The 14,835-nt window shown below is 43.0% G+C and overlaps 1 protein-coding gene and 1 long non-coding RNA gene across 5 annotated transcripts in view; one reads left to right on the plus strand and one right to left on the minus strand.

Annotated features, from left to right (window-relative positions):
- Positions 1–14,835, minus strand: part of OSBPL10 (oxysterol binding protein like 10) — a 321,873-nt gene that overhangs the window by 46,968 nt on the left and 260,070 nt on the right. The gene's annotated exons all lie outside the window — the stretch shown is intronic.
- LOC134809549 (uncharacterized) lies at positions 1,110–8,143 on the plus strand. The gene is made up of 3 exons (XR_010155546.1): positions 1,110–1,201; positions 5,743–5,948; positions 6,489–8,143. It is a non-coding gene; the product is annotated as an uncharacterized LOC134809549 (long non-coding RNA).

Genomic DNA, 14,835 nt, shown 5'->3' on the forward strand with positions numbered 1-14,835 from the left:
GGTCTCAAACTCCTGGCCCTCAAGTGATCCTCCCATCTTGGCCTCCCAAAGTGCTGGGATCACAGGCATGAACCACTGCACCTGACCTTCAGTTCTAACAATAATCGTGTTACTGTTTGCAGTACAGAATCCATAAAACCAAGGACTTAGTCCCTTTTATCTCTAGTCATTTTCTTATTCCAATATGTACAGCATATTTAACCAAATTATCACAATCATTACATAATCCTCACAGTGTATCTTCACAATCAGTGACATTTCATATCTTAAGAAGCCCCATCTAACAGGCAAAGGTCATGAAAACTGACATAGCCACATCTGAAGATCCAGTCCGACTCTGTATATATGTCAATAACATCAGCATAGCCCAGGGTATATAAAGATGGCCAGCAATCCAGGAAATTTCACTTGGCCTTCTTGTCCCCATTTCCAATAAGAAACTCATATCACATGACTACCAAGTGCAAGGCATTCACTACTACATGCTTGGAAAAAGTATCTCCCCTGAGGACACAGAGATAGAAAGTTTTGGCATATGAATGCCAAATGGTTGATCCTGATGAACCTACTGTCCTTCCCACACACTGCACAGGTGAGATTTCTCCTCCGGAAGAGTCTTTTTGGTGGCTGTGTCTAATTCTCCAAAAGTAGGCCATCTTTGTTGGGTAGAGGGTATCTCAGCTGAAAGGGTGGATGTTCCACTTTGGTCAGAAGTCATGCCGAAGACAGAAGCTGTGGACACATGCCTTCAGCTGCTGTCTGGTATAGCTGGTACCCCTTGGCCCTGCTGCAGGGCGGCTGTTGAAGGCTCCTGCACACGTACTATCCTCTACATGGAGCCACTTCCAAAGCCAGGCAACCAACTGTGCCTCAAAGGCCACCGGCGAATTTAGGGGACCTTATCTTGCCATTTGGAGGTAGATTCAACAACGAGGCCACTGCGAGGGGAACCCGATGGAGAAGCTGGATCTTATCCTTGACAGGTCCAAGTACACGCATGTCCACACAGCAAGCTAGTCCCAGCTGCCTTTTGGAGATGCTGAGTTTGTCGTCACTGACATCACAATCCTCCTGCCGCCTCCCAGGGGATGAGCTGGCTGGCTGGCTCTAACCACACATACACACACATTTACCACACTTGGCTCTTATAGACTGGAAGGACAGATGCTCTTCCTGAGCAAAGGGGCCGACCTGCAGAAAGGTTAGTTTTAAATAAAACACACCCTGGAAGGCAGAAGGAAGTCACTTCTGGGGAGGGGACAGAGTGGGGGCATTTGTCATCAGCCAAGATAATTGGGAACAATTATATTGAGAGGATTCAACAGGCGTTCCTTTAAAAACATTCGAGGGAAGCATTCACAGGAAATAGCAGCATGTCTTTGTCTAATTTCCACATTTCTGATTAGAAACCAGAGTCCTGCTATTTTTAAATGAAAGGGAAAAAAAGAAATCAAGAAATAGCAAGGAAAACCTAAAGAAAGTACAAAAAAGAAAAGGGAAGAAGCAGCGGCAAATGAAGGGGTAGGCAACAATTTTGCAGCTGAGCTTTTGGAGCGTGCCAGTATGAATACCAACTGCCAGCGTGCAGAATCCCAGAGGCTGCAAATCAAGCTTAGCATCAGCCTGCTGCCTGGAAAAGCAGGGAAAGGGCAGGGCCCCAACAAGACAGAAAGGGCCTCCTAGGTGCCAAGCACTGTGTCAGGTGCTTTATAGCATCTCAATGAGCAAGACACTAGCACTTTAAAACCAAATCCAGCGCTGAATTAATAACACAGCCAAGAGCTCTGAAAGACACCCTGAAAGCAAAGCTGTTTATGATTGTGGGGCCAAGGTCTCCATGGCACAAGCAGCACAGATCACAGGAAGCTCATGAGTATTTGGGATAAAAGTCATAGTGAGGATAAGGAAGAGGCCATGAAATCAGAGACCACCACAGCTTTAGGAGACAGTGATGCACAAAAGGAAAGCTTGGAGATCTGGCTGCAGATAGTCCTGGAGATAAATCCTAAAGACGCTATGCCCCACCTGTAAGGCTCAGCCTTCCTGTCTCTAAAATGGAGATGGTACCACCTCTCACATCTGAGAGGCCTGCTCTAGGTCTCAACAAGGCAAAGCGTGTAAAGCACTGAACACAGTGGCTGGCACACAAGAAGTGCTTGGGAAACAGCCATGCTCTGACGAGGCCTGTGACGTTCGTACTGGGCACACAGTGGTATGTTGACTTGAGGTTGCTGCTAACGCTCTTGCATCTTCCTACTTGTGCTGCTCCCCTTCTCTCCCACAACTTCCCTCTGAAAGGGAACATTCCCCCTCAAGGGAACCACCCAAGCTCCTCTCCTAGGCCTTCCCCACTGAGGGCATTGGGGCTGCAGGGCCCTGACCACGAGGTAAGCATCACTTCCCTGGTCTGGAGCTACACTAGGAAAGGATTCAGAGAACTTTCAAATATGTCTCAATCAAGGTCACATGCAAATGTGTGAACTAAGCAAGACAAACACAAAGCAGCAAGTGCAGTGAATCAGAGATAGTATCCCAGCAACCAGCCCCAGAGGACCAGCTGTGGTTTGGAGGTGACAGGAGCAGCAGCCATCCACACCTGCCATCCAAACCTGCCATCCACAGCTACTTGAATTCTCTAGACCTAGGAAAGGTAGGGAAGAAACTCCTTCAAGACCCCATTCTAGCCTTCCTGGAGCTCTGATAAGAGGGAATGCAATGGGTTTAGACATAAAGGCATAAGGGTAGGTTTAATGGTAAGCAGACACCAGGCCTGAAAGGGTTACTCTCACCTCAGCCACCTCCAATGCCCACAGGTAACAAAGCACCACATTAGATACTGAAGATAGAAATTTGCTTAAGATATGGTCTCAGCATTCAACAGGCTGGTGTTCTGGTTGAGAAGGAGTACATGGATCTTTCTTTCTCCTAGCCCTGGAGACTAGTAAGTTTCAGACTGTAAGTTTCAACTCATGATTTGAGACTTAGTTCAACCATGTTTCACAGAGGTGGAGCCTCCATTCTAGCAAGGAGTCCCTAGGTGCTTCAGACATGCCCATTCTGGCACTTAGCAAAGTGGATTTATGCAAGTGCACACCTACTTTCCAACTGGACCAGAAATGTCAGCCCTCTTCTGGCAAAGGAAAATTGATTATTTGGGGCTGGCTACTCAGGGCCACGGGTGGAGGTGGACGTAGAGGCCATATACAAATCTGGGGAGAAAGAATGCTGTGATCAATTAGTAATATCAGCCAGTGGCTCAGGAGGGGAACGCAGTGGCCATGTGGTTGTCAGCTTACCTTAATTGGAATTCTTTGATGGAGGAGTCCTAGCTAACTGAGGGTTTCATTTCTAGAATTCCAACACAAAGGGTGGTTTATAACAGATGTACAGTAAGTTCTTAAAAGGAATGAATTTATAAAACCAAAAAGAAAGCGTGGGAAACTTGAGTGTGCAAGGACAAAATCTAGATTTAACAGGACAGCCAGTCACAGAAGGCCAGGTGTTGTGATTCCACTTCTATGAGACATCCAAGACAGGCAACAAAGATTAGTGGTTGCCAGAGGCTGCGAGGATGGGTGGAATGGGGGTGACAGCTAAAGGGTCCAGGGCTTGTTTTTGAGGTGATGGAAATGTTCTAAAATTGACTGTGGTGACAGTGACATACACCTGTAAATATACTAAAATCCACCAAATGGTTGGTACAATTTAAATGGATAAATTGTATGGCATGCATATTATATCTCAATAATGTTGTCATCAAAAATAGAAAAATAAATGAAAGGATATATGATGCAAAATCAAATAGCAAAGGCCAGGAGGAAGGGCGTGCCCAGGGTGATCAGAGGGGCTCACACAGAGAAGGCAGACTCTGGGCTGGGTGTCACCAAAGAGGAGCACTTAAAGTAGCCAAGAGAAGGAGGGGACAGTCCAACAGAAGAAATGATGCCAGCCAGGGATGAAGAGAACCTTACTGCAGGGAAGTACAGCTGAGGCCAAGCACATGGTTTTGGCCTTATAATAGGACTCATTCCCTTGGAGAGCCCATCTGGTCCAACAGCTTTCAATAATTTCTAAATGTATGTTTCCTAAGTGTGTATCTCAAGTTCAGCCTTCTCCCCTGAACTCTAGCTTTGTGCACCCAGTGGCTTATTCAACATCTCCCCCTTAGCTATCCGAGGTGGGCCGGATAGCAGACCCCTGAGCTGCCCACGTCCTAATTCCCGGAACCTGTGTATACGGCACTTTAAGTGACAAGGGGGCTTTACACATGTGATTACGTTAAGGACCTTGAGATGAGAAGATTAACCTGGATTGCTGAGGTGGCCTTGATGTAAAAACATGAATCCCTAAAGTTAGAGAATCTTTCCAGGCTGTGGACAGGAAGAGGAATATAGATGCAACGTTCCTGGCTCTGAAGATGGAGGAAGGGGCTGCAAGCCAAGGAATGTGGGCAGCCTCTAGAAACTGGAAAAGCCAAGGAAACAAATTCTTTCCTAGGGCCTCCAGAAGAAATGCAGCCCTGCCAACACCTTGATTTCAGCCCACTGAAACCTGTGTCTGACTTCTTACGCAGAACTACGAGATGATAAATTAGCATTGTTTTAAATCAATAAGTCGATGATCATTTGTTACAGCAGTGAAAACACATCACCTAATGGCCATCTCAGACTTACTGTGTCTAAAACAGACCTTTCAATTCATACCTCCAAAATATGATCCTCCTCATCTCAGTAAATAACAGCTTTGTTTTTCTAATCACTTGGCCAAAAGCCTTGGCACCATCCTTGACTTTAATTTCTTGCTTATGCACTGTTCCACATCACATCCATCCGCAACTTCTGCAAATTATATCTAGAATCTCATTGTTTCTCACAACCTCAGCCACCCTGGCAAAGCCACCGTCACCTCTCTCTCCTAATTACTGCAACAGCTTCCCAGTCAGTCTCCTCACAGTAGCTGGAAGGCATCTTAAATCATAAAGTTCATCACATAACTCCTAAGCTGAAAGCCCTCCCCTCTTGACTCAGACTAAATGTCAAAGTCCTGACTGTGGCCCGTGAGGCCCTACACGATGTTGCCCCACGACTTCTCTACTCTTCTCTTGATCACGCTCCCCTCCTTGTTCATTCTGCTCACCCCTCCCAGCCACCTTCTGTTCTTGGAACACGCGAAGGACAGGCTTACCTTAGGGCCTTTGCACCTGCTCTTATCGGTCTTCCGCATCCACATCCCCCTCACTTCACTCAGATCTTTTTAAAATTTTATTGATTTATATTTTATTTTGTGACAGAGTCTCACTCTGTTGACCAGGCTGGAGTGCAGCGGTGTGATCTCGGCTCACTGCAACCTTCCCCTCCCGGGCTTAAGCAATTCTCCTGCCTCAGCCTCCCAAGTAGCTGGAATTATAGGTACATACCACCATGCCAGGCTAATTTTTGTATTTTTAGTAGAGATGGGGTTTAGCCATGTTGCCCGGGCTGGTCTTGAACTCCTGACCTCAAGTGATCCGCCCACCTCATCCTCCCAAAGTGCTGGGATTACAGGCATGAGCCACCGCACCCAGCCTCACTCAGATCTTAACTCCAGTGTCCCCTTACCACAGCAACCTTTGACCGTCTAGGCCAGCACCACTCCCTCTCCTCCCTCTCCACCATTTGCTCCTTCCTCAGCTCTGCTTTTCCTTGCAGCACTGATCACTCTCAACTGTATTATATGTGTATTTATCATCTCTCTCCCTTGCAGAAAGTCAGCTCACAGGAAGCAGGACCAAAATGTTTTGCTCGCCGCTGTGGCTTTATCAACAAAAATACTATCTGACACTGACTTATTCGTTGCATAAGTAAAGGAAATAAACAGCTGGCTTTCCCCTATGGAAATGAGGAACTGCTGAAGATTCTGAGGAGGCCGGGTAACAGAACTCAGGCCCTAGGAGATGAATGGTTGGTTAAGTAAGCAACGCTATGATTGCACACAGAGGGGATGGGGCACTGAGAGCAGTTTTGGAAGACTCCTGCCACAGTCCAGCGTGAGGGAGACCAACACGCACTGGGGGGTGGTAGTGACATGTTTGACATCCTTCCTTCTCCTCTACTCGGTATACACGTAAGGCTCTGTGTTAGGCGCAGAGGAGGATTACAATCAGTGCAGGACATGGCCTGGGTCACCCTGGACACTGCAGCCTTGCTGGGCAGACAGTAGCTGGGTTTCGAGTTCCTGTATGTGGAAGATCAAACAGTGAGTTATTGCGGGGGCACAGTAATCAGAGGGGAGGCAGGGAGCTGGCAGCAGGCAGGTAAGGAAGAGAGAGAGAAAGCACGAGAGGCAGCGGGGTGGAGTGAGAGGCAAAATGGACTAGTCAAAACTGTCTGCAGATTCAATTATTCTACTAAACACGATGGGCAAATAGAAAACAGCTAAGATGACACACATGGGCAGGCAGCATTCAGTGGGGAAAAGGGCCGTTCTCATCTCAGCTCCCCTCCTTTCAGCCCTGCGTGCACTCGAGAAAGGAACCCAGCAGCCGCATCCTGCCTTTCCTGTTTTGCGCACCATCCTCCTAGTCACCCAGGCTTGAGACCTGCAAGTTCTCGGACACCTCCCATCTAGAGAGCCACCTGGCCCACCATCCCTTCCTTTCCTCATCTTTGCTGCTACCACACCCTAGGTTTTGACCACATAAATGTAGGGCCCTGCCAGCCTCCCAGCTCATCCTTCTGCTCCAGACTCCTCCTCTTACACTGTCTTGTACCACACCACCAGAGTGTTCTTCCCCAGACACCCACTGCTCTGTTCAAAAGTCTTCAATCAAGCACATATTCTCAGGATCTCCTGAGGGCTGTGTCAAAAAAAAAAAAAAAAAAAAAAAAAAAGTCTTCAGTTGCTTCCCACTGCCCAGAGGAAAATGTCTACTCAGTCAGTACTTCGGTTTTCCTCAATCTGACCCATACTTCCCCTCCCCTCCTAAACTTCCTCTAGCCTAGACTGAGGACAGTATACTCACTTCTCACCCTAGTCTCCAGACTTGTGCTATCTAATCCAGAAGCTGTTAGTCACATTTAGCTATTTAAAATAATTAAAATTAAACACAATTTAAAATTCTGTTCCTTGATGGCACTAGCCACATTCAGACTAGTGGCTACCATATTGGACAGCATAGAAAGAAAATACTTTCATCATTGCAGCAAGTTTGATTGGAGAGTGGTGCTCTAACTTTTGATGGCCTCCCAATCAATTTCTACTCCTTCCACCAATTGTTATCTGCCTGTAAGAACAGCATTGGCGCCATGATGCTGGCTCTAACAATCTGGGCAGGAGCAATCCCTCCCTCCTCTAAATCCCATGTGGAAGTTTTACTGGGATCACTCGAACGTTACTGCCATGTCTATCTTTCCTTAATTTCTTGGTAATACAAAGTTCAGTGGGAAGAGATTATTTTGAAAATCTAAAATTCCTGATGAAACACCACAGAACAATTTTACAAACACCTCCACTTCAAAAACAAACTGATGAAGGAATAATGTAGTTGGGGTGGCCAATAGTAATAAAATGATTCTGTGCCTAAAAACTTAAAGGAATTCTACTACCGATGATTTGCTTCTATCATAAGCACTGGTGCATGCCGAGACTAGAAGTCTGGCTTTCTATATCCACAGTTTAAATCATTATTGACTTATGCTTTGTGCTGGGTGATGGATTTCTTCTCATCTGCGGATGGTAAATGGCCTTATTCAAAAAGAGACACAAGACTAAAGTCGACGGTACCACGTCAGTGATTCTTTCAGAACTGTACACTTGATGCCACTAATTGCTAGACTGCCTGCTTTTCCCACAAATTACGCAGTTACGGGCCTGAACTCTACGGCAGGGACAGCAGAAAACATGTAAAGCACTGTGGGAATGCAGAGTGGCAGCGGCAAAGGCTCTAAATTAGGTCTACTGTGGTCCCTGGACCTGCAGCAGCAGAATCACTGTGAACTGGATAGAAATACAGGTCTAGGGCCCCCCTCCAGACCTACAGACACAGAAACTCTGGGGGCAGGGCAGAGACCAGTATTTGTTGGGTTTGGGGTTTGTTTATCCTTTTAATTGAAATATAGTTATAACTTATACTTGGTACAATATACAAATCTTATTGTACAGTTCCATGAATTTTGACAAATGTATCGCTTTATATCCAACTTCATACTTTTTGTTTAAGTGTATAGTTCAGGAGTATTAACTATAATGACATTATTGTACAACAGATCTCTAGGACTTTTTCATCCGGTATAGCAAACTCTATACCCACTGAACAGCAGCTCCCTTGCTCCTCCTCCCTGCTCCCCGAGGCCCTCCAGGAGATTTGGGTGCACTCTAACATTTGAGAAGGTCTGCTCTAATGATCCCCGGCCATGGGGGCTATGAGGAACAGCAGAGAAAAGTAGCAGGTGTGATAGGGGCCTGGCTCCCAGGGAGGAGCAGCACAGGTGGTGTGCTGCCAGCCCCTCAGGTTCTCCAAACCCAATCCTAGGCGGCCAGTGAGGAGATGGCTCTGGGCTAGATGCTAGGGGGATCCAAACACAGACATATGGACAACTTTTCTCATAAACTTGTGTAGGCACAAGTTGAAGAAAATTATATTCTTCAACATTAGACAAGGTTCCAGAAATTTCATTTGATGACCCCAAAACAGATTCAGAAAGCTATCACCTTTGATTGGATAAGGCTGATTATATTTTCATCAGTGGCCACACCAGGCAGTCATTCAACTCCAACTTTGAATTTTATGTGTCCACTTTAATCATTTATGCTTCTCACCCAGAAATTCCCAACTAATACTCTCCAATGGAAATTTCTGAAGCGTACGATAACACAAAGGAAATAACCAGGAGCATCGCAAACCACAGAACGGTTTTGATTTACAAGTCATTAGAAGCAAGAGGCATTTACTGTTCTTTGCAGGCCAAAAGGGACTGCATCATGAATAATGGAAAAAGCAAAATGCATTAAGAACTCTTCGGCAGATAATGTTATAATGTTCTCTCCAGGCCACACAGAAGGTACATTTATTGAGGACTTTCCATGTGCCAGGCACATATCAATACATACAGGGTAGCAGCCCAGTCTTTAAGGGATAAAATCAAGCAAGTCCACCCCGTTTTGCTTCAAGAGGTAGTTTCTGGATCATTATCTTCTGACTCTCAAACCAGTGATTTGGTACCACAAGCAGATCAAGAGCTAGGAATATCAGAAACAACCCAAAGCTCAGGTCTTATTCTTTTTATTTTTCTTAAAGACAACTCTGGTATACGCCTATTCTGTCCTGATTTCTGTAAATATTAACAAACCAAGAAGAAAGCATCTGGCAGAAAACAGGCTCTAGCATTTTGTAGAAAAAAAGAAATAAAGCAAGAGCGAAACTACCACAGCCCTTAATTCCACAATGAGGAGGCACCAATAATGCCCCATTATAAAGCTACAATCTCTAAATCCCACTCAATACCTTTTGGTCCAAACAGCAGGCATTTTCTATTCTCTTTAATTTGCATTATGTGTGCCCATTTTTCTAGCCACAGTGACACAGGATATTAAAAGAAGGTTTCCCTGTACTTTTACTCAAATGTGAAATGATACTCAGGATGTAAGAGGGTAATTGCAGCAATTCATATTTTTTTCACATTATTCCGCTGCCATAAACCCCAAATGAGGCTCACTATGTCCTCTGCTTTAAAAACTGTCACATTATCATGCTCTGCTTTGTCCTGCTCTCAAATGCTTCATTCAGTGAAAACTTCCAGGGGAAATTTGTGAGACAGCTGTAATCATCCTGGGGTAATGCAAACGGTATGTAGTAGCACTGTTAATAACCAGAACAGTGGGATTCTTATATTTAGCACAAAAAGAAGGTGAATTTTAAGATACAACTGTGCTCAGGTAGGACCTACAATCCTTTCAATACTAAATATTCTAGTTTTTGTTTGTATCACTCTGTTGCACAGAATTTCCATTTCTTCTTCTTCTTTTTTTTTTTTTTCTTTTGAGACAAAGTCTCACTCTGTTGCCCAGGCTGGTGTGCAGTGGCGCGATCTCGGCTCACTGCAACCTCTGCCTCCCAGGTTCAAGCGATTCTCCTGCCTCAGCCTCTCAAGTAGCTGGGACTACAGGTACGTGACACCACACCCAGCTAATTTTTTGTATTTTTAGTAGAGACAGGGTTTCACTGTGTTAGCCAGGATGGTCTCGCTCTCCTGACCTCGTGATCTGTCTTCCTCAGCCTCCCAAAGTGCTGGGATTACAGGCAAGAGTCACCACGTCCAGCCCCAGAATTTCCATTTCTGTAGCATAAAATAACTCCCTGATGACTTTCCAAGCTAGGTTTTCTGTCACTTTCGAGAATTTGTCAATTTAGAGATTTTGACAGAATTCTCTACTCCTGAACACATCTTCATCCCGTTTTCATAAAACAGGATCATGAAACGCATCCTTCATATGAGTTTCAAAAATTTCAGAACAACTGAGAGTATGTAACACTTTATTGGAAATTGATATTTAACTGAATATTTTATCATGCTATACTTAATCCAATGTCTTTGAATTTCTTTTAAAAACTTTTCTGTCATTAAGTGTTTCATTTTCAAGGAACAAACGAATTGTTTTTTTCAACTTGACAAGTATCCTGCATAAAACTGCATTAAAAACCAGTAACATCAGACCCGGGATGGGGACAGAAGGTCCAAATCAGAACCTCCATGGAATGCATCTCTACATATTTTCACATCTGTTTTCAAGCAAGGAACAAGACCAGCAAGAAAGTGAGGGTAGGAAAACTACCTCTTCACATGGTGCATTTCTCTTAATAAGAGGACTGCTAGAGTCTTGCTAGATGATGTTTCCAGGAAGGATAAATGTATATATCAGTTAGTGTACATTCCCATAGCTGCTGTTCATCCCTACAAAACAGCCCACATGCAGAATCACCTGCTGGCTCATTCCAGTGGGTGTTCCTGGACAGCAACACATAAAATCCGGGAGCTGAATTTTAAACTAATGCTAAATTATAAAAGGATGTAAGGGGAATCTGACTCTCAAAACGATTCAAGCTAAGGGATCTTCATGAGAAAAAATTTTACAGTGGGGACGTAATCATGATTGTTGTTATTGCTTCTTACCTCAAAAAATGCACCCAAAAGGTGGAAAAATACTTACTCCACATTATTAAAAATTCACTGGCTTTGTATATTAAAAGAATTCTTAGAAAACATTAATTAGGAAGTCCAGTAACCCAGTTGAAAAATATGCAAAGACTATGAACAAGATGTTAAAGACAAAAGAAATACAAATGGCTAACAAATATGTGAAAATATGCTTAACTTCATTCATAATTATAAAAAAGGAAATTAAAAACAAGATACCATTTATCTTAAAAATAAAGTGGAAATAAAATAAGAGCTTGACATTCATTTCTTAATGGTGACAGACAGGATAATAGCAACCCTCACACAATGCTGAGAAAGTATACATTTGGCTTAATCTTGGAGGGCAATGTAGTAATACTTATCAAAATTTAAATTCCCACATTTGTTAACTGAATTTCACTTAAATTCCACTGCTGGAAAGTTTCCCTATATAAGATATATTTCTGTAAGTGTACACAATATATGTAGAGGACAATTTATAATAATGAAAAACTGGACAACCTAAATGCCACTCCTAGGGTCCAGTTAAATAAATTACTAGTTAAATAAAATATAATACATAACTCCATAAATTATGATATATTCATAGACTGGAATGGCTTTGTAGCTGTTCAAAAGAATGCAAACAATCTCTACATACTGACAAGGGAAGATACCTAAGATATACTGTCTAATTGAAAATTGAAAAGCCATAGAACATTATTCATATTGTGATTCCACTGGTATAAAAAAAGTTAAAGAACATATATATATTATATATATTTTATATATTATATGTATATGTTTGCTGTACAAACAAATTTCCCATAAAAGACACACAGTAGCTCCTTCTAAGGAGGTGGCATCAAAAGGAAGTACAGGGTTTTTACTTCTGACTTTCTACAGGTTTCTACTGTATTTTTTAATGCAATAATTATGCTGTTTTACAATAATTTTAAAAACCCTCCTCCTACTACTGCCAAAGCACGAACTGTAGAAACTGTAAAAAATGAGACATCATAGTTTCATGTCCGGCTTAATTCTGAGGCTCTTGGGAGATACAGGGAGGAAGGGAGGGGCAATGGCAAGGGCAGCCTGGGAAAAGCAAGTTTGAAAAGGCTTCACTGTGTATAAAAAGCAAAGCCAGGCATTTCTTTTCCAGTAATGAGTCCAGCTGAGCTGACTGCTTTCCTCAACGGGAGCAATAGAACAACTTGCTTAATTTCCACCAGCCAGAGGCTGAGCCTAGTTTTATCTCCATGCTCTATCTAATGTATTCTGTGAATGCCAGCCAACTCCCCTGCTGCTGTAGGTGGGAAAATGGCCCAGAGACGGCCAGGCGTGGTGGCTCATGCCTGTAATCTTAGCACTTTGGGAGGCCAAGGTGGGAGGACTGTCTGAGCTCAGGAGTTCGAGACCAGCCCGGGCAACATGGCAACACCCCATCTCTACTGAAAGTACAAAAAATCAGCAGGGCGTGGTGGTGGGTGCCTGTAATCCTAGCTATTGGGGAGGCTGAGGCATGATAATCACTTGAACCTGGAGCCAAGATCACGCTACTGCACTCCAGCCTGGGCAACAGAGCAAGACTCTGTCTCAAAAAAAAAAAAAAAAAAAAGGCCCAAAGATGTCCAAGTCCTGATATGTTAGGTTACATGGCAATAGGGAAATTAAGGTTGCAAATGGAATTGAGTTTGCTAATCAGCTGATCTTAAAACAGGGAGATTTTCCTAGATTATCTGGGTAAGCTCTGTGTAATCACAAGGGCCCTTAAGAGTGGAAGAGGGAAGTCAGAGGGAGATGGGACTACGGAAGCAGGGTCAATGAGATGCAATACTGTTGGCTCTGAAGATGGAGCAATGGGCCCAAGCCAAGGAATGCAGGCAGCCTCTAGAAGCTGGGAAAGCCAAGGAAACAGATTCTACCCTAGAGCGTTCAGAAAGCAACACAGCCCTGCTAACACTTTAAGTTCAGCCCACTGAGACCTGTGTCAGACTTCTAACCAACAGAACTGCAAGAGAATACATTTGTGGTAATTTGTTACAGCAGCAATAGGAAGCTAATGCGACCTACTTATATTTCCTTTATTTCTGTATACAAAGACTTCCTCTGACGCACAAACCTGGGATGTGCTGTGCAAATCAGCTACCTGGGCTTCCCACCTGTGGATGCTCACTGACCTGGGGCCGCACCAGGTGATTTCAGGACTTCCTCAGAGAAAACCCAGGCAAGACACCAGCAACAGAGCTACCCTGATAATTATTAAATTAGCTCTATGTGGAGAAGCCATATTTGAATAAGTTATTAGTGGAGGTCCTTTGTAAACCCTGCTCCATTATATAAATGGCAGATGTCATTATTTATACCCAGACTACTCCTTTGGAAGACAAAAGAGAAATGAATCTTACTTAGCCTAGAATAGCATGACAACACATGTTCTTAAGTGTTTCCCAACATACTTCATATCTACAAATAAAGATAAGCTAGGTCGGCCAAAGAACAATTTTAATAAGGACTTACTATTGAGTGCCAGGCATTGAGCTGGACATTGGCGATATATGATCTCACATAATGTTTATAACATTTTCATCAGGAAATACCATTATACAACCATTAATGATTCACATGTTTACATTCTTACATGCAATCATTGAAAGAGTTTGGGTTCAAAGTGCTTTGTCAGACTCCACAGCTGGGGCTCCAGAGAGACATCATGTTAATCCCCATCCCCCATATCATGAAACAGCTTAAAGAGACCCAAATGCTGAGGAGAAAAAAACTTATTCACCTCATTCTCACCAACCTAGAAATGCAACAATTTAACTGCACCCCCCCAAAATACTCTTGAGACTTAGAAATTTTTTTTAACTCATCTTAACAGCCAAATTATCAAAAACAGAATCTCTTGTTTTCATTATGATTTTGTACCTTATGTCCAACCAATTGATTGCTTCGTCAAGGAACCTGTATTCTCAGATGATATAAACAAAAACCTGGCTTTTGTGAGGTGGAGACTGAAGTTTATAAAGGCTTCTCATAAGCCCTAGTCAGTAACCATCATGAGCACCTGCCCCTCATGTCTGCAGGGCACAAGAGTCCCCACTCATCTGCTTGAGAACCACTGATCTAGCACAGCAATACCTAAAATGGGCAAGGATTTTCCCATTATGGGAATTTCTATATAATATTACATTCTAAATAAAGGTTTTAGCACTAAAAATTCATCATAATGGAATTTTTAAAAGCCAGGTAAACATAAGTGTAAGTCCCTCTTGCTTCCATTTCTTTTCTCAATTCAATACATGAAATTAGCATCAATCTACTACAAGAAAAGTTCACATCCTTCAAAGGAGTAGTTTTCTCCTTGAATTACATTATATATATATATATTTAAAGTCAGAATTACAAGCTGGCTCTGCATTTTAGTACATAAGCTAGGAAAAAGAAGATATTTGGAATCTGAAACACATTTATCAAAAAATAACCATCATTCCTGGGGGCTTCCAGGGTAACCTACAATATTAAACTCATAATGTGGGCTAAATACATTTGCTGTAAATAAAGATTTGATACTCTTACAATATTAATTTTTAAATAACTATTAACAAAGTTATATACATTTCTTTTTTTTTTTTTTTTAAAAGAAAAGCAATTCTGATGAGATGATCAAGAAAAATGTGAA

Source organism: Pan troglodytes, chromosome 2 (assembly GCF_028858775.2).
Source record: "Pan troglodytes isolate AG18354 chromosome 2, NHGRI_mPanTro3-v2.0_pri, whole genome shotgun sequence".
NCBI lineage: Eukaryota > Metazoa > Chordata > Mammalia > Primates > Hominidae > Pan > Pan troglodytes.